We start from the raw sequence: 20084 nt of genomic DNA on the forward strand, positions 1-20084 counted from the left end.
TGAGGGACAGAGGGACAGCCGAATGCTGCCATAGTTTTTATGGTGATTTGGCTTCAATGTCTTCTTCTCCGTGGTTTTTAAAGCAGGCCTTGGGCCAGTGCGGTCCTATTCTCTCTCTTTTTCTTCCAGCTGATGGTCGCAAGATTTGGGATAAAGATTATCAGCTGAGCTGCCCAACCTTGTGTTGCTCTATCCTTGCGTCAGAAGAGTATCTCTTGAAGAGATTCTCTTCCATGAAATAAACAACAATATGCCCCCTTCATAGCAATGGAGGCACCACAAAAAAATACTGGGGGAGGGGCACGGAACAGATTAGGTTACAGAGATTAGAGAATAAAATGAAACAAAGCACATACGCCGATGACACAAATCTGCAAAGTCCTATTCTCAGTACAACACATGTACATACATATGTTAAATGCACATACATTCTGTGTACAGTGTATGCATGTACAATTATCTGCACATTATGTTCAATGCATGTACACTTCTTATATATTCCCTGCATTTGAGGGGCCCTGAACCTAGATTCATTTTTTGAAATGAACACATGTACAGTCATTCAAACAAAAACGTGTACATGTGCATAGGCACTTGTACGCACGGAGAGCGCAATGCCGGAAGAGGGCTCAGTTCTTGTGCAGTTCTCCAAAACTCTTTAGCAGCAGCTTCAAGGTCAAAGGCTTTGGAGAGTCTCTTTTCTGTTGCCAGTACGGCAATGTTGCCTCACCCATACAGCTCCTCAAATAAACTTAAGTAAACACAAACCCAGAAATAGTTATTCACAGCCACCACTTTCCTTCAGTTAACCACAGGGGCCCAGCACAGTTTATATACTACAGAGAGCAAACGAACAAACCAGGGCTGATTTATGTAGGAATTTAATTAGAACTCCTCAGCATAGGAAAGTCCCAGGCTTGACCGCTGGGACTGACTGCTGGGCTAAACAACAACAACAACACCAACACCACATTCTTTACTGTGCTTTCTCATAATTATACGGTATTGAGATGGGTGGGGGAGTAGAAAAGTGGTATGCTCAGCACACAAGAGGACTGGTTAAGCCTGAAGATCTGGGAAATCTTGGACCAACCTTTGCTCCAGTCTCCTCAAAAATATTGCATGGACTTTTCTTTCTTCTCTCATTTGATGCTGTTGCCTGGTGTGCCTCAGCCTGGTCCGGTGTGCACCTCGGTTCAGCCCTGGCAAGCCGGCGTTCCGTGATGTCTGCCTCGCCCCCAGGGCTCAGATGGCCACTGCACATGTGTAGAGGACGTGTGAGTGCTGACCATGCCAGGAAGCAGCACAGCAGTGGGGGCAGCAGGCAGCAGAGAAGCCGGCTGCATTCTTGACTAAATTGCGTGCTGCTCTCGCTGCAGCACAGGTGGGTGCGTGCAGTGGGGTGTCCCAGAAGCATCCCAGGTATGGGAGAAATGCCAGCGACCCCCCCCCATCCCGGTTCCACTACATCAGTGGCCTACAGTATTAAGAAACTCTTTACCACCTATGTAAAGGTAGAGTGTGCTGTCAAGTCGATTTCGACTCCTGGCGCCCACAGAGCCCTGTGGTTTTCTTTTGGTAGAATTCAGGAGGGGTTTACCATTGTCTCCTCCCGCGCAGTATGAGATGAGGCCTTTCAGCATCTTCCCATATCGCTGTTGCCCAATATAGTACCAGCAGGGATTTGAACCACCAACCTTCTGCTTGTTATTCAAACATTTCCCAATTGCACCATTAGGTGCCTTGTACCAGCTCTGTACTACTGGTTAAACCAACAAAAAGGTATAGACACTCCCCCCCCCACTTCCCCTAATCTAGTTATCCATTACTAATAACAAGTATGGCATACTTGCTTAGAGTTAGCTTTTAGCCTAATAATATTGATTGTATCATAACTCACACGAAGGGCCAGAGTCAAACCGGGGGGGGTGGAGGGGGCTCAATAAAGCTCCCTATATTAAAAGCAAACACACACAAAACATAGGGACTACTGACATCACCTAAGTGGGTTCAGTGAGTTCCTCCTCTAGTTTTTCCAGGGCAATTTAAGAATCTAAGTTTCAAATGCACAGGGTTCAAAACCTTTCCCCCCAGGAACGCAAAAAAGGTTTAACAAAAGGAATCCCTCAACACCCAGATACACAATATCAGGCCTTACAGGTCCAGAATCAAGGTGTTGAGAGTTATTAGATGTGTAGCAAGGAAAACTCCTGTTGATGAAGATACATGGGCTGATCTATTGGGCCAGAGTACATGAGCCCAGTAACATTGGGTTTGTACAATTCTCATAAGCTGCGCAAACACAAAACGTATGCAAATTGCATTACACAAGAGTACCGTATTTCTGTGCATAGTCCCTGACCAAGGCAACGGCCCATACCTGCCTAGAGCCCACATCTCAGAAGGATCCTCGTAAAAAGACAATTTGGAAACCCATACCCAGCTGCTCTCTGCAGGGATTTTTGCAAAACAGGGGCAAGCAGCAGCAGTCCCAGCAGCCTCCAGCGAGGGAACATGGTGACCACTTCGAGCTGTTCAGGGGATGTGGAAGCCACGTTGCCGCCTTTCAAACAAGCCCCAGAGCGACGGAGGTGGCGGGGAGAGAAATGTTTTAAGTTCCCGCCCCCTTCTTCCATTTGTAGAAAAACCTGTATTACCCGCGGGTTCTTGGTGCGATAATACAGTAATTCTATTTCCAACGGGCATACTCTTGTGTAACGCAAATTGCTCCAATGCAGTGTTACTAGGTAACATTTGCAGTGCAGGTTATTTTCAAAAACTGATTACCTGAGAAGAAGGGATGTGCCAAACAAACAACAGGGAGGTTCTTAAGAGAAGAGAAAGGCAAACACAACCTAAAAACAAATTATATAAGTGGTGTCCTAAGGCTACATCTCAATTTGTACAGCTCAATCTTATATCCATCTTTCCCCCCCTCCCTCCAGGTAAGCTTTAACAGCTTTAAAATATGTATCACTGTGTTTGAAACTGTTCCTATTTATCTAGCCTCCACCACGTTCATTCCTTGGGTTTCTTTTCCAATACTTGGTTCCTGTACCCTTTACTATCCCTCTTTGATGGCATGAAAGAGGCATTTTATGGGACACAAAAAGACACAGCACTAAAGCTAGCAGAAAGGGCAACAGTGCCTGTGCATATCTTATGTTATGCAGGGGAGAGAAAGCATGCCTTCGTGATGGCCTACCGGCAAATATTTTTGTAGATAAAAGCTCTTGTATTCGGGCCTAACTAGATTCCACATTTATTGCAGTCGACTAGGGAGGGGTCCAGCAGCTCTTCTTATGGGATCAGATTGGATCACTTTCCGTTTGTGACTCCTGAGGATGTGGACAAGCTACTTTGGACTGTACAGCCAGCCATTTGTGCTCTTGACCCTTGCCCAACTTGGCTCATTTCACCTGCCAGTATACTATCTGGTACATATTACCAATCTTCCCTGAGGGAGGGAAGGATGCCTCCTTGCTTAAGGAGGCTATTATTAGACCTTGCTTGAAAAAACCTGCATGGGATCCCTCAGAGGTAGCCAATTATAGACCGGTCTCCAATCTTCCATGGTTGGCAAGGTGACTGAGAGGGTGGTGGCCGCTCAGCCCCAGGCAGTCTTGGAGGAAACGGATCATCTAGACCCATTTCAAACTGGCTTTCAAGCGGGCTATGGAGCTGAGACTGCCTTGGAGCTGAGATGGCCTGATGAATGATCTCCAATTGCTATTGACAGAGGGAGTGTGATTCCGTTGATCCTTTTGGATCTCTTGGCGGCTTTCGATACCATTGACCATGGTATCCTTCTGGGTCACCTGAGGGAGCTGGGGTTGGGTGGTACTGTTTTACAGTGGTTCCATTCCTACCTCTCTGGTAGATTCCAAATGGTGTCACTTGGAGACTGTTGCTCTGCAAAGCGGGAGAATGTATGGAGCTCCACAAGGCTCCATATTGTCAGTATCACTACATTAAACTGTTGGGAGAGACCATCAGGAGATTTGGTACAGGGTCTTATCAATATGCTGATGACACTCAAATCTATTTCTCCATATCAACATCATCAGGTAATGGCCTAACTTCCCTAAATGCCAGCCTAGAGGTGGTAATGGGCTGGATGAGGGATAACAAACTTAAGTTGAATCCAAATAAGATGGAGGTACTGACTGGGGGCAGGATTTGAGAGATGGTTTGGGTGGAGTTAAATTCTCCTGTTTTGGGTGGGGTTAAAATCCCCCAAAAAGAGCAATTATGTAGCTTGGAGGTGCTCCTGGATCGAAAACTCTCTCTGGTCTCTCAGGTTGAGGCAACTGTCAGGGGGACTTTTATCAGCTTCAGTTGATATGTCTGCTACGTTCATTTCTGGAGGAAAATAACCTTAAAACAATGGTACATATGCTGGTAACCTCCAGGCTTGACTACTGTAATGCACTTTACATGCCGCCTTTGTATATAGTCCAGAAACTACAGATGGTCTAGAATGCGGTAGCCAGATTGGTCTCCAGGATGACGTGAAGAGACCATATAACACCAATGTTAAAAGAATTGCACGGGCTGCTATGTTTCCGAGAAAAATGCAAAGAGCTGGTTATTGCCTATAAATCCCTAAATGGTTTGGGTCTCGGATATTTAAGAGAGTGCCCCCTTTGTCATGAACTGTCCCACCTATTAAGATCATCTGAGGAGGTCCGGTTATGGCTACCACCACCTCATTTGGGGGACTACTTGAGACCAGGCCTTCTCTGTGGATGCCCTGCGGCTCTGGAATGCACTCCCTGTTAAAAGCAGAGTTTCTCCATCTCTGGCTGTTTTTAAAAAGACCCTTAAGATGCACCTGTTTTCTCAGGCTTTTAATTAGTTTTATATCATCATTGTTTTAATCATTTTATCCTGTTTTTATATTTGGTTTATTAACACTTATGTACACCACCTAGGGATGCACATGTCAAGTGGTATAGAAATATGATAGATAGATAGATAGATAGATAGATAGATAGATAGATAGATAGATAGATAGAGCAAGCAAGCAAGCAAGCAAGCAAGCAAGCAAGCAAGCAAGCAAGCAAGCAAGCAAGCAGTTCTTACTGTCACTTGCCCTGTTTTGCCCCAGATCATGGTGGTTTTGTATACTACATTTTGTATTTGGGTGCAGATAACTGAATGGAAAATGCACATGTAAGGCATCAGTTGTGAAAGGAACATGTGTGTCAATACTGGTCTTCCCTTTGAAACACACAGAAGCGGCACCTATGAAGAAAACAGGTCTCTAATTTCATCTATTTTAAATGGGAAATGATGTGATGCAGTCACATCTACAACCAAGTTCAAAATGTACCATAACAAACCCCTCTCAGAAACCTGGAAGCATATTACAGATGGTAGACCCAAGTACACTCAGTGTGCAGCTTTAACTGAGTACAGCCCCTGAAAGTCACATGGCCATAATTACAGAGCATTTCTCTGTCCCACTGCCTGGACAACAGTGGTGTAGGCAACACACACACACACACACACACACACACACACACACACACACACACACACACACACACACAGCATTCAAACAGGCTTCTCCATATTGCGCAGCTCTTTCTTGACTTCTTCAGATAACTCTCAATTCCCCTTTCTTTGAGTCTTCATTCATGTTTTGCTGGCACAATGACAAGCCCTTGTGATAATCCAATCAGAAACATATCCTCAGGATTTCTATAACCCTTGGTACTTGTGAACTTTGCACAATTTTGAGAACTATGGAAACTATCACAGTGAAGATGCTGCATTGTTGTATTTCCTTTTTGCACCACTAGAGGGCTCCCTCAGAGAGGACTCTGTTCTAAAAACAAGGATTCCTCCCAAAGTCCAGGACAGAGTAGTTCAACATAATGTACCCCTGGAAGAGCTGGGCAGAGGGACACTGAAAGATTTGGAGAAGGGGAAAACTGTATAAAGATGTTTGCTTTCCAAAGAGCTGTCCATAAAATACTTGTGATGATGAACTCAGAGAGGACTCTGGCAAAACTTTTCACTCACCATGAAAGGACCCCTTCTCCATTTTTCACTCTTAAAGGAGATGACCCATGTTGTGTTATGTTGCATGGCTGCCCCTCTCTCCTTCCCTTGGCAATCTTCTTGGCAATCTCCCATCATATGTTGCACTATCTCTCCTCCTCTCTGAGAAACATTTGCCAGGAGAGGTGAAAATACTTGGCTTAATCCTAAACAGTTTTGGCAGCTAAAAACAAAAATGCAGGCTGTTCTTACATATTCTGGTCTAGAATGCAAATTAATTAGACACTATCTTCTGGACTCTGGTCAGGCATGCATAAGCAGGTGATCACCCAGATAAGAGAGCATGTATTAATCCAGGAGGCATCATTCGTGTTAGACAACACCCATTTCACCTCAATTCTATTCTCCAAAGTCCTAAGCCACCCCAACCTGCAATAACTCCCATTAGGTAGGTAATCAATGCTAGCATTTATCCAAACACTTTGCCCTCAACAAATTGGAGACAATGAGGTAATACTGGATGCACAAAATAAAATCCCTGAAATGTCGTTTCCTCAGCCAAAGTCACAGCGACACACACGCTGTGCCTCCACAGCTGCAAGACTCTCTGCACAATGCTAATAAAATTGTATGCTTGATCCAGCAAAAATTTACAAGGAAAATTACTACGAGTGTTTGAGCTGTGGAGCGGTGGGAGATTACGGCACAACTTTGTAGCTGTGTTGGAAGGGTAGCTGCTTTTCAGCACCCAGGCTGAGACAGAGATAAAACACTGCTAGGAACACACAAACAAACTCAGCAGGGGGATCCAAAATACTTCCAGGAGGGACTGATGGGACTCTGTAAAAGAAATGAACCATTAATAGCAGGCAGAACTAAATCCTAGTTACTCTCCAACAACCTTCTGTCCAAAGCACATCAGAGCAGAATGCAACATGAGAAAGCATTCACTGGCCCCTCTGGGGGGGATAACATTAAAACACTTCTGTTGAAAGACACAAGGAAGGTCTGTTCTACCATTATTTGGTGTTTGGTTCTGCATAGTTCCTAACCAGAAGCCTTCATGCTATAATTAGATCCCCTTTTATAAATGGCTTCCAATGGGCTATTAAGTGCCTTGCACCTAGTTCTCTCAACTCCGTGCAACCTACCGTTGGGAGGAGCAAACTTACAAAGAATTGTATCGTTTGTATCTTGAGCATTCTTCAAGAAACTCAGGGAAACAGAGGTAAGATTACCCTATTTTATCCTAGTAATCCTAAGTGGGGAAATGACTTGACTAGCAAGCCAGAGGTTGCTGTTTTCATTCCCCGTTGGTATGTCCCATGGTATGACTATGGGAAACACCTATATCGGGCAGCAGCGATATAGGAAGATGCTGAAAGGCATCATTTCATACTACAATGGAGAGGGCAATGGTAAACCCCGCCTGTATTCTACCAAAGACAACCCACAGGGCTCTGTGGGCGCCAGGAGTCGACACCGACTCAACGGCACAACTTTACCTTTAATCCTAAGTAGGGGCACAGGAGGCTGGCTTATATGGAGTCAGACCATGGTCCCGCCTGGCTCAGTATTGTCTCCACTGACAACAGCAGTGGCCTCTCCAAAGATCCAAGCAGGGGTCTCTCCCAGCCCTACCTGGGGACTGAACCTGGAGACTGAAGCAGGAGTTGAACCTCGGGTCTCCTGCTTGCAAAGCAGATGCTCTGTGGTCGAGCAATGGGTTCGGGGGGGGGGGAGTGCCCGCCCCCATGAGGCCAAGTAAGGCCACAATGGCCTCAGGCTATACGTGCACCAAAGGGCCGTGAGTGCAGACCCCTCTCCCTGGGCATCGCCTCGCCGGCCTGCTGTCACCACCCCCGCCTCAACTCTGCTGCTGCCAACCCCATCTCTCGTTCCCTTCCCCTTGGCACTCTACCTGCTTCCTGACTCCACCCTAGCCCCACTGGCCCAGACACCTCCCTTTCCCCGCTTGCCAACCGGCCTCTGGTGTGAGGCAGTGTGCCTCTGGCAGCGCCATTTGCCCCCTCCCCTGCCCTGCCACACCAACACCAGCTCTCCCCCAGTCTCTTCCCTCCAGCACTAGGGGGGGGGAAAGCTGGTGTTGGCGTGGTAGTGCAAGGAAGGGGGCAAGTGGTGCTGCCAGAGGCACACTGCCCCGCACCAGGCAGCTGGCCCACAGCCGACCGGCGGCAAGGGGGCAGCATCTGAGCTGGTGAGGCCAGCAAGGGGAAGGGCCAGCAGCAGCTTTGGCTCTCACCCAGAGTGGCTATTTGCTCCTCGATCTCCATCACAGTTTTTAGAAGGCATCTGAAATCTTGACTTTTTACCCAGGCTTTTATAGGATTGTCTCTACTGCTGCTTCTTTGCATTTTGTAGGGTTATTTTATGCTTGTATTTTAAATCTTTTTAGTCCGATCTAGGTCTTTATATTTTAGCTTATATTTTAATTGTTTACTTTTTTATAGTCTTGTTTTAATTTTTGCGTGAACTGCCTTTGGATTGTTTTCATAAAAGGCAATAAATAACTCACTCACTCACTCACTCACTCCAGGTAGAAATACCCTACCCTGGCAATGAAGAGCTGGTGCCAGTCAGTTTAAACAATACTGGACTAACTCTGCATAAAGCAGCTTCTTATGTTCAGGCCTCAACTACTGGTCAGGGCCCAGGTCACTTGAAAACCAAAACACAGAATAGGGTTTGAGATGAGAAGGCGGGAGGAGGCTGCTCTCCCAGGCCTCTTGCTCTTTTGTACTTTCATGGCTGGAGAGGGATGCAAAGGGCACCCAAAGACTGCAGCAGAATAAATTCCTTACTACCAATCCTCTGTTTCTTTACTCCTCTACTAACAGACACTTTTTCTCCAACAGTAAGTGCAAATTAATTCACTGTCTCCTTAAAAGTGCAATTGTCAAGGAAAACAGAGAAAATTAGAGCTAGTAGTTCATTTGTGTGGTGCCAATGAGAAGCAACAATTCCCACTGGAGCTTCCCTTTTAGAGGACCAGGAGGAAATTAAACAAACTGAAGCGTGGGCGATACCCACAGACGAAACTCCATTGCTAGTACTGTTTTCCTCATCCCAAGCCATGTGTTAGCATGGGAAAATCCATTTGCAATTCCATTTCACCTTCTTCCCAGTTGATTCCCAGTGAATGAATTGAGCCATTTTCTCAACTGTTCCACTTCATCCAGGCCCCTGAGGCTGTTGGGCATGTGATTTCATTCCTGGCATCTCACTCTATCATGGGTCATTCTGGTCACCTTAAAACTCCAATGGAGTAATTCTGATTCTGAATGGAATCCAAGTGAACTGGGGAGTAAATGGGCCTTCATGGACAGAAGGTGAACAGTGCAGGATTGGAGAAGACCACAGGAGCTGATTGTGCACAAGAGAGTTAAAATATCCTCATTACTCTGGTGGAGAAAATATTAAACAAACTGAAAACTTCCTGGGTGAACATTCAACAGATCTGACGAAAGCATTTAATAATATTCCGAGTTGATGGAACTGCAGAATACAGCCCAATTTTTGCCACTGGTGAATTTCTGCAGCAAACCTACATATAAAATCCAGGTTCTGCATCAACAAAACCCAAACTCTGATAGAACTATTCAGCAAATATATATACTTATGCAACACCACAAACATGATTCCAACTGTAGCACGCATGTGCACACACACACACACACACACACACACACACACACACACACACACTTTCAGACTTCCCTCTGCAACGTATCTTCCTTCAAACATGTCTGCAAGGTGAAGACTCATGCTCCTAGTCTGACACTTTTGCACCGGAAGGAAGTGTAGCAAAACACTTGCTACACTTGCAGCCAAGTCACCATTTTGCATGGATACATGCCAACCCCATGGTTTTGCCAACCCCACTGCATGGTGGCAGCAGCTGATGAGGTAAGCAGTGCTGGCCGTGCACAAGCCCCATGTGACTTGAAGGGTTGAGTTTGCTCCACAGCACACCCGACCACACTGAAAACATGCCTGTGGCAATTGGGGCTTCCATGCAGAGATAGGGATGGGAACCAAGCATGCTGATCAGGGCAGCTGACAGCTAAAGCATGCCCTAGAAGGCTGTGCTAATTCCCATGCTGATCCCTGCTTGCCTGAATGGCAGACCAGAGAAACAATGAGATTGATGAAGGTGTCACAGTCCAAATAAGAGACTGTTCAGCTATAATCATTCTGTACACCTAGTTATGTATTATTATTATTATTTCTTGTTTACACAGTCAGACAGGTGTTATTGACTGGTTTGTTTTATCCAGACATCGAGTCCTTCCCAAGGACCTGGGATGCCAGAATTTTATTGTCAATTGTTATAGATTTCGTCGCAGAATATAGGCTGTTCCCAGTAAAGCTGCTTTTTGTAATTGGCTGATGGTGAATTCTGTGGCTCCTATGGTGTTGAGGTGCTCTTCAAGTTCTTTTGGAACTGCACCCAGGGCGCCAATGACCACTGGGATTATTTTGGTCTTTTTCTGCCACAGCCTTTCAATTTCAATTTGTAGATCTTTGTATTTGGTGATTTTTTATATTTCTTTTTCTTCTATTCTGCTATCCCCTGGTATTGCTATGTCGATTATTTTCACTTGTTTTTCTTTCTTCTCGACTACACTTATATCTGGTGTGTTGTGTGGTAGATGTTTGTCTGTTTGTAGTCGGAAGTCCCATAATATTTTTACATCTTCATTTTCTTCAACTTTTTCAATTTTATGGTCCCACCAATATTTGGCTACAGGTAGCTTGTATTTTTTGATTATTATTATTATTTCTTGTTTACACATTCAGACAGGTGTTATTGACTGGTTTGTTTTATCCAGACATCGAGTCCTTCCCAAGGACCTGGGATGTTATTATTATTATTATTATTTTCTTTCCCACTCTTCCTCCAAGGAGCCCAGAGCGGTGTACTACATACTTAAGTTTCTCCTCACAACAACCCTGTGAAGTAGGTTAGGCTGAGAGAGGAGTGACTGGCCCAGAGTCACCCAGCTAGTTTCATGGCTGAATGGGGACCTAGTCCAGCCCTCTAACCACTACACGCTGGCTCCACTTCCTACCCCCCACCCACCCCTGGGCACTGTGCCACGCTCCCTTGATTCTGGATCTGGTCCCAATTGTCAACCAAGTCCTTCCACAGCTCTTGCCTATTGAACCAACTGGAAGATGCTCCTATGTTCACACACCCGTGCACCATGTCAGCTCCCTTGTAGCCACAAGACAACCCTGGGGAAGACCTTCCTCTCCCAATCTCCATTGCTTTCCCCTTTCCGGTTTTGAAAGCTTCCTGGTCCTGTCTTTAGAATTCAGGCTCCAGGATCTGCAGAACTCAGGCGAGATGGTCCATGAGCCTCTTGGAGGCTCCAGCCACCTATCTCAGAGCATCATCCCCAGCTGCCCCGTGTCATTGCCTAGCCAGCCTTAAAGCCAGAGAGAACACTCAGCCCTCCACATGTGTGTGGGAAGAGTCAGCCAAGGCCATAGAGGAAGGGACTGCTATTCTCAGCCACACGTGCCTGTCACTGTGGCAATGGGAAAGGCATCTTCACTGGACAGAAGCAGCTGCCACTGAGCTCAGATGGTGCAGAGCTGAACACAGGCCTGCAGAAGTGAAGTGCAGATCAGCAGGAGGTTAAGTGGGGTGAAGCCCTCCCCCCCCCCCCGCCCGGCAACCCCTCACCAGAACCTTCTATTCTGGGATCTCCAGTTGTGGTGTTACTTAAGCTTGCCCAGGACCACTCCCCTCCCAGCTGCTAAGAGTCCTGTTGGCAATTCTTGCTTCTGTGCAAAGTTTTCCTCACCTGCTTTATCAAGGGGCTGCACTTCTCCCTCCCAGATTACACACCAAGGCTGGTCCTTCAGCCTTCCACTCTTTTCTTCTAAAATGCACCTGCTGTGCCATAACCTGCCTTTTGCCTCAGCAGCCAAAGCTTACCCAGAGAAGAAATATGTCCTGGTTGCCTTTTGTTTTCCTGTTTCTCTCATCATTAAAGCCCATCTCTTCAGTTTTTAATAGCTTCCAATTGTGTAAAAGGTTAATATGTTTTTGGTTCAGCAGAAGGGCAGCTAATTAACTAATGGCCTCCCCCAACCCCCTTCCCTCCAGTCCCAACCTTGATTCCTTTCAATGCCAACATGTGTAAAATGATCACTGCAATTACCCGCTTCCCAGAGCCATTACATGCCACTGAAAATTATCCAGAGCAGGTGAGAAAAGCTTGCTCCTATTGAGTCATAAAGTCTGCTGGAAGAAAGGTAGCCAAGTCCTTCCACCCCAAGGCCAGGGGTGGAATTACCATGAGAATTCCCACTTCTGAGAGTGGCTTTTGTGTCTTTTGCCTAAGGATCGCCTAAACCAGATCACCTAAACCAAGAGGGGCAGCGGACATACACTGTACTCCACATACTGGTAATCATATTATTTGTTATTGTTATCTACTACAGTAGATAACCCCTGCTAATTGAGCAAAGAGGCACCTTTTAAAGTGGTGATTCGCTAAGATTTAGCTGTGGGGTGGGGGGGAGCAACTGGCCCCATCCGGCCCCAGCTAAATTCCCCTCCCGTGGCTGTTGCAGGTGTCTGCCTTATGTTTCTTTTTAGATTGTGAGCCCCTTGGGGACAGGGGAGCATCTTATTTATATATTTTTTATTTTTCTATGTAAACTGCGTTGAGAATTTTGTTGAAGAGTAGCATATAAATATCTGTAGTAGTAGTAGTAGTAGTAGTAAAATCGTTTCAGGGCAGTCAACAAATATAAATCGATGAATAATATTGTGGCCCTTAGGTCTCCAACCCAGGTTGCCCCAAACTGTTGTTATAAACCTTGATAAGTTTAGAGCAGGAGTGCACAACTACGGCCCTCCAGCTGTAGTTGGACTACAACTCCCATCATCCATAGTCACAGTGGCCAATAGTCAGGGATGAAGGGATCTGTAGTCCAGAGGGCTGAAGTTGTGCACCCCTGGCTTAGGAGGACTGGCCCGCCTGTTCCCTGCTGAGGCATGAACATAGGAACATAGGGAGCTGCCATATACCCAGTCAGACTCTTGGTCCGTCTAGCTCAGTATTGTCTTTGTCTTATACTTTTTATTTGATTTTCACGACACAAAAGGACAAACACAAATAATACAAACACTCACAAACACACACAATAAAGACTTCCATCTCATCATTGGAACAAGTGTTGTTGACAATAACCAGATCTTGCCTATAGATTAAACATTCTCTCCCCAGTAATTCATATAAAAAACTACTTTAGGATGTTTTTAAAACATTTGTTATTAGCCCTCAAAGGCCTGACAAAAATCCATTTTGTGATGTAGTTTTAAATAAACAAGAGGGTCCCAATCTTTTTTAAATTCTTCAAATTTATTTCTTAGTAGTGATGTTAATTTCACCATTTCTGCCAATTCTAGTACTTTAAGAATCCAGTCCTCTTTAGACGGGCATTGACTATCTTTCCATTTGCGCGCAAATGTCAGTCTTGCTGCCGCAGTTAAGTACATGAAGAGGGTCCAATATTTCCTTGGTAAAGCATGGTTATCAATACCTAATAGTATTGATTCTGGACTCTTAGGAAAAGTCATTTTGAATACTTTTTAAAGTTCGTTATATATTAAGTCCCAATAACCTCTCGATTTATTGCATGTCCACCATAAATGTATAGAAGAACCCTCTTCTTTCTTACATTTCCAACATTTATTTGACATATTCTTGTAGATTACGGCCAATAGCTCAGTATTGTCTACACACACTGGCAGCGGCTTCTCCAAGGTTGCAGGCAGGAAGTCTCTGTATTACACTCTCAGTCCTAACTTGCAGGAGCCAGGCAGGGAACTTGGGACCTTTTGCGTGCAAGCATGCAGTTGCTCTTCCCAGAGCGGCTCCATCCCCTAAGGGGGATATCTTACAGTACTCATGCATGTAGTCTCCCAATTCATATGCAACCAGGGTGGACGCTGCTTAGAAAAGGGGACAAGTCATGCTTGCTACCACAAGACCAGGTCTCCTCCCTGGCAATCATTTTGCAAAAAGTCCAGCTTCATTTTAAGGGGTACATTTCAATCCCAAACGCCCACTGCAAAACAGTTGACAACTCAGTGGAAAGTTGTTCTACGTCACATCCAAGGATATTGTCCCCTCCCCATATGAGTTTTAAAGAACTACCTGGAAAAATTCAAATTCAGTGGCCGATCTGGATTTGCATCCAGATTTGGAACCAGCTATTCCTGCCTTGGTCCCAGGAAGTTTAGTTCCGGTGCCACCTTCCACAAAACCAATTTTGCATGGATGCAACAGCAGGAAAAGAACATATGAGGCAGGGAGACACCATCTGCATAAGACCCACTGGTTCTTTGGATCACAGGGAAAAGGCTGTAAATCGAGTAAATAAATAGTTGATCATGGTCATCACGACATTTTGCAAATCTCAGGCAAGAAGTTAATGTGCCTTGAATGCTATGAGGACGACCTGAAAAGAGGAGTGCCCGGGACAATGCCCATGTGGCAATACGCTGTAAACAAATGTGTGGCCTCCCTGCCACCTGTTCCAACACGTTGCCACATGTCTGCCCAGCATGGCCTGCCAGCCTCCAATAAGCCAGCGGCGAGCTGCTCTTCTGGAACTGGACCCCCCCCCCCTTGACTTCCTCCCAGAGGTGCAGCCACCTGCTGCTCCAACTGCCAAATGGCCCAGAGAGATTGGCAGCTGATGCACTTGGCAGATGCGGGTACTAATCTCAGCAGAGGAGGACAGGGAGTCGAACAGAAGCACGAAGAGGAGGGGGAGGCCAGGGCGCTCACATGCAACCAGCCAAGTGCCTGCATTCAGTTTCTGGGTGGGGTCAATCCAAGTCGAAACCCGGGTGGACGTGTGGCCCCACTGTCCAGTCAAAGCACAGTTTCCACAGGCCAAGAACAGGAGGGTGCCAAAGGGTCAAGAGAGAGCTGGGCTGGCACAGGGCGTGCTGAAGCAGATGTCACGGCAGCTGCTGCCTTGCTTCAGGTGGTGCTTTTTGCAGCTCTGTTTCATAAGCACCAGTGACTGCTTCAGCATGCATGCCGTGGCCCTTGTCGTGAGGATGACACCCCCTGGGCCCTGAAGCATGTTTACAGGACAGGGGAGGGGACATCCACCATCGCCCCTTTGCCCACACATCAGTGTCTCCCAAATGCAGCATCCGAATGGGCTTCTCAAGCAGGATGAAATTTACTGTAAGCAAAATCTTCTGTTGCTGTGGAAACTATTAAAAATAGATTCTCTCATGTTTCCTCACACACACCCTCCACACGCGCACATACACAGTATGATACAGCTGGGTTCCTTCACTCTATGTTATTATTGCTTTTTAATTATGAATAATTTCCTCCCTTGCATGGGAAGATGGATTTCTAAAAAAGCACAAAAACTTTCCAAACTGAGTCCCTTCAGGATACATATCAATATGCAAATGAAGGCCGGCATGCATTTCAGAATGTTTATGCCACAGGGTAAACACAACAACAAATCACTCTTGGTTAACTCTTTCCATACCAGCAATCTAAACCTGGTAAGAACAGTCACTGGGACCCAGATAATGGGTTTTTGGGTGGCGGAGAGCATTCTCTCAAGGAGTCAAGAACTTTAGCAACCCTGTTGCATGAGTGCAGGGTATTGTGCAGCAGTTATGCCCTTGAGTCACTCCACCTTCCCTCTGCCCACTTTCCATGGCAAGGACCACACTGTAAGGGGTTTTACAGAACAGCTGGCTGCATTCATAGTGTTAAATGTCCTAGTAGAGGACAACCATTCAATGAGCCCCAAAGTCTCATGCACAACAGTGGCCAATTCATTATCTCAAAATGGTAGCAGTTGCCCAAACTTGTCTGCCATCCTACCATTTTGCTTCATGCTTGCCTCAGTTACTGAATAATGTAAACCTGTGAATTGCTTAAATTCTGGCCTGAGGTAGCCATGTACAAATTCATGCACGTGGATCCTTTCCCACATGCATCCAGCAGTTAGTCCCACTAAATTAGTTCAATGGGTCTTGCCACCCCGTACGCATCAAACAACAGCCTCAGGTTCAAATACCTAGAAAACTGTTGTGAATCAGACCTATGAATTACTCCGCATGTAGCTTCCTCCAGTTCTAGACACTCTGAATATGCCAGATACTCTGAATATAGCAGTTCTAGACACTCTGAATATGCCTCCTGGTTTCCTTAGCAGAAAGCCATTAAATGGATGAGTCTTATGAACCTCCTCTTAGGCATGGCTATCACAGTATTGACTAGCAATGCTCAATCTCCATGAGTCTTATGAACCTCCTCTTAGGCATGGCTATCACAATATTGACTAGCAATGCTCAATCATCAGTGTCATGTCAATCATTGTGGCCACTCTACTGGCCTCCTGCAGATAGATTCGCCCTGCAATTAACACATCTCTTTTATATGAAAGATTCAAGCCTCTGCCCTGCCAGTTTCTGTGCTATGTTTCCTACTTCTCCTGGCAAAGGAGTTTAGTGTCTAAGAGTCCTCTCCAACACAAACTCGTTTCAAAGTGAAAAGTGTCTGCTTTGCTTTATCATGTTCCCTTTCGGTCTCCAAGACTAAAAGTCACCCTAGCAATCTGATGTTCCTACAATCAATATATATGTTACTCAAACAACAACAGACTTCCATTCAGTTTTGAACTTCCCACTTGGTCTATCCAAGCACTAGATGCACATAACAGCCAAGGACCATAATAGCAAGAGCACAGTGCTTCCTTGTGGATTGCTGATTTGGTAACTTGCTTGTATTATCCTATTACATGATTACAAAACAAATCAAGATGAGCAACCCAGACTGCTTCCATGATTTTTATCATGATCACCATCTTCCCTAGACTTCCAGTTTCAGTTCCATATGAACATTCCTTAAACTTGCTCAACAATTTTATCCCACAGCTCTGAAAAATGAATCCATTTTGCCAAGAAGCAATGCAAATCTAGTGTAGGGGTTGCAACGCAAGACTTTTGTATCCATCGCCAGCTATACAGAAACTGAGAAACTTTGGTCATTAATGAAGACCTTCAGCAAGTTATGAAATGAAGTTTTTGTGTGGCAACCCCAATCTTTGCCTATGATCTGCGAACTGCTCTATTCCTGAAAGATGAGGAGGACAGCAGAAAGGGCGGGAGGAAATTACCTAAAAGTTGCCACAACTCCAGTCCACTCCCTGGCTTGTAATGACCTCATAACAACAGCACTATGGGACTGATGTCTAAAGTAAAGTACAAAATATAAATTCACATTACTGGAATGGGTTTGCCTCTCTTATGCTAAGCTAACATCTTGAGGTGAGATTTTGTTTTTGTTTTTTGTTTTTGTTTTTTTAAGACACTCACTGTACATGTAAACCATTGGTGGACCAAGCTGTCAATCTGCTACCACTCCTAGTAGCTGCCGTCCATGCCTACCACTAGCAGAACTGCCTCCTGACTTTTGTGCGTCAAGACCATTTCTGAGTACCAAGGGCAAGATCATGCAGATGTGATGGGGTTATCTAAGATGGAGCCAGACCTTCTACCAACCTCAAGGTGGCTCCACAAGCCACCATTTTGTAGTCCTAGGGAGGAAGCAGACTGACAGCTTGGCCAGCCAATGGTTATGTTGTCTTCAGCAGTGGTGTCTCCCCTATAATACTTAGTTCATGTCTGAGAAGGGTAGGTGGTAGCAATTCTATTTTCTTTTACAGATTTATGTACCTTATTACACTGAATCATCACATATCTCTTAAAATCTTTCCCAAAGGAATATTTTATTACTAAATATCTAAATATTTAGAAAACTATAAAGCTCCAGAAATAATCTGTTCATGTGCTCTACCCTACACCCGCACACCTACATACACACAGAGAGAATAAGAAAGTGAGGAGGGAAATCAGTAATGCTAATTCATTAATTTCTACCAGGCTTATGAGTGCTAAAGGCTATACCGGTAGCAGAATTTTATTGGCCTAGGCCTACGCTACTCACATAGGAGGACTGGAAAACCGTTCTCAGATTGGGCTGATGTATGAATTCACTTACATAGACTGTAGAAACATCTGCTAGAGAGAGAACAAGTGCTTTGTTGAAGAACAGGAGAAGCTGCCAAAGCCAGAGAGCCATAGGCCAGCTCCTTGCTTCAAGTGTAAAGAGTATTGTCAGGCTGCAGCCGACACAGCTTGAGAGCAGAAGGTAGCACGGTGTGGTTAGAGAGATGTTTTTTCTCACCCCCTCATATTACTAGAACTCTGTGGCAGCCAATAAAGTGGATTGGCGGAAGATTCAGGACAGAGAAGAGTACTTCTTCACACAACACATAATATGTTACCATGGAAAGTGGTGATGGCCACTAGCTTGAATGGCTTTAAAAGGGGATTAGACAAAATTTGTGATTAGCAGTCATGACAGGTAAACAGAACCTCCTGGTTCAGAGTCAGTATACCTCTGAATACCAGTTGCTGTAGTTGAGACTGCTATGGGAAACCCAAGGCTGGGCTATTGGTCTGATTCAGCAAAGCTCTCCTGGTATCAGATTCTAGCCTCAGGGCTCTTCTTTCTACAGACAAGCCCTAAATACCTCTGGTGGGCAGGATATAACTAACCTTTTAGCCACTTCTCTCCCCATAATTTAGTGGAGGCACCCCCTAGCCCCTCACCCCCTAATTTTTCCCATTTTTAAATAACTGAATATTGCTTACACTAAGGAATGATAGAGGCCAGATAAGATCCCCCCCATTTTTTGGGCACATACACCCCCTTAACCTTTAGGCTGGCTACTGGCCTGGATACTTCTGCCTTCCCTAGTTTGCCCAAAATGCTTCATGGCTGTATCTGCAGTGCTGACACATGCTCCATGTAGGCTGGCTGTTGCCGCAGTAAGCTAGGGTCTAGGGAAATTCCTGAGACAGAAATGGGGTACCTAGGAAAATAAATACTGAAAATTCTGATTCCATTATCAACATATTTTGCACATTTCTGATACTATCTATAATATTTAAGGGCTTTGTAAAAATATGGCCTTATAATAGAGGAGGTTATCTTGCCAGTGGGTATATAATATCAGCTTGAAAATTTGCTTAAGGTTAGTCATTTTAAAAAATGGTAACATGCCTGATTCCGTTACCACTGGGATTGCCCACAGACAAAAGAACTAGGACAGAGACGGTTCGCAAACCCACAGGCTCAAAAAACATGTTGACACAAAGTCCTAACACTTTGGCATACGCATGGATAAAAGAAAGGAAGTATGACCAATAGACCAGCTGCTTATTAACAAGGGTACAGATGATAGGAGCTGCCCCTATCCTAAATGTCGCTCTAGGATGATAAAGTGTTAAGGGGAAGGGAAATGTACTCACCGCTCTCCCAAATCTGGACAGCCAATTCGCTCCGATCAGACCTGCCTCTTGGAGAGAAGAGAAGAGAAGAGAAGAGAAGAGAAAAGAAAGATAAATATTTAAGAGAGGGAAACCACATCTACCAAGCAACTTTGCCTCCTCCTCCCCTTCTTGCAGATAAGAGGTAAGAAGGAGCTGACTGCCTCCCCTCCATAATGCAGAACATCCCTGGCGGGGAAGCAAAGTCGGTAGACATGGAATCATAGAATGACAGAGTAGGAAGGGACCTTGGAGGACTTCCAACCCCCTGCACAGTGCAGGAAACTGCTACCATCTCACTGGCAGATGGCCATCAAGCCTCTGTTGAAAAGCCTGCTGTAAAGAAGAGCCCGCCACTGCATGAGGCAGACGATTCCACTGCCAAGCAGCTCCTACAGTTAGGAAATTATTCCTAACATTGAGTCTAAATCTGCTGCCTCGTCATTTCAGTCCACTGGTTCTAGTCCTACCCTCAGGAGCAACAGAACAAGCCCGCTCCTCCATGACAGCCCTTCTTCAGATCTATGAAGATGGCTATCATATCTCCCCTTTGTCTCCTCTTCTCTAGACTAAACATACCCGGCTCCTTCAACCATTCTTCACAGGACTTGATTTCCAGACCCCTCACCCCATCTCTGTTGCCCTCCTC

General features: G+C 45.3%; 1 protein-coding gene across 7 annotated transcripts in view; it reads right to left on the minus strand.

Moving 5' to 3' along the window:
* The window catches only part of RBFOX3 (RNA binding fox-1 homolog 3), a 463533-nt gene that overhangs the window by 219405 nt on the left and 224044 nt on the right, over positions 1 to 20084 (minus strand). For 5 of the 7 annotated variants that reach the window (XM_053291957.1, XM_053291956.1, XM_053291958.1 and 2 more), the window contains one exon: positions 19418 to 19464. The exons of the other annotated variants lie outside the window; for them this stretch is intronic. The gene's annotated coding sequence lies outside the window, so the exon portion shown is untranslated. The remainder of the gene's footprint in view (positions 1 to 19417; positions 19465 to 20084) is intronic. 7 annotated transcript variants of the gene reach the window in all.

Source organism: Hemicordylus capensis, chromosome 2 (assembly GCF_027244095.1).
Source record: "Hemicordylus capensis ecotype Gifberg chromosome 2, rHemCap1.1.pri, whole genome shotgun sequence".
In the NCBI taxonomy this organism is placed as follows: Eukaryota; Metazoa; Chordata; class Lepidosauria; order Squamata; family Cordylidae; genus Hemicordylus; species Hemicordylus capensis.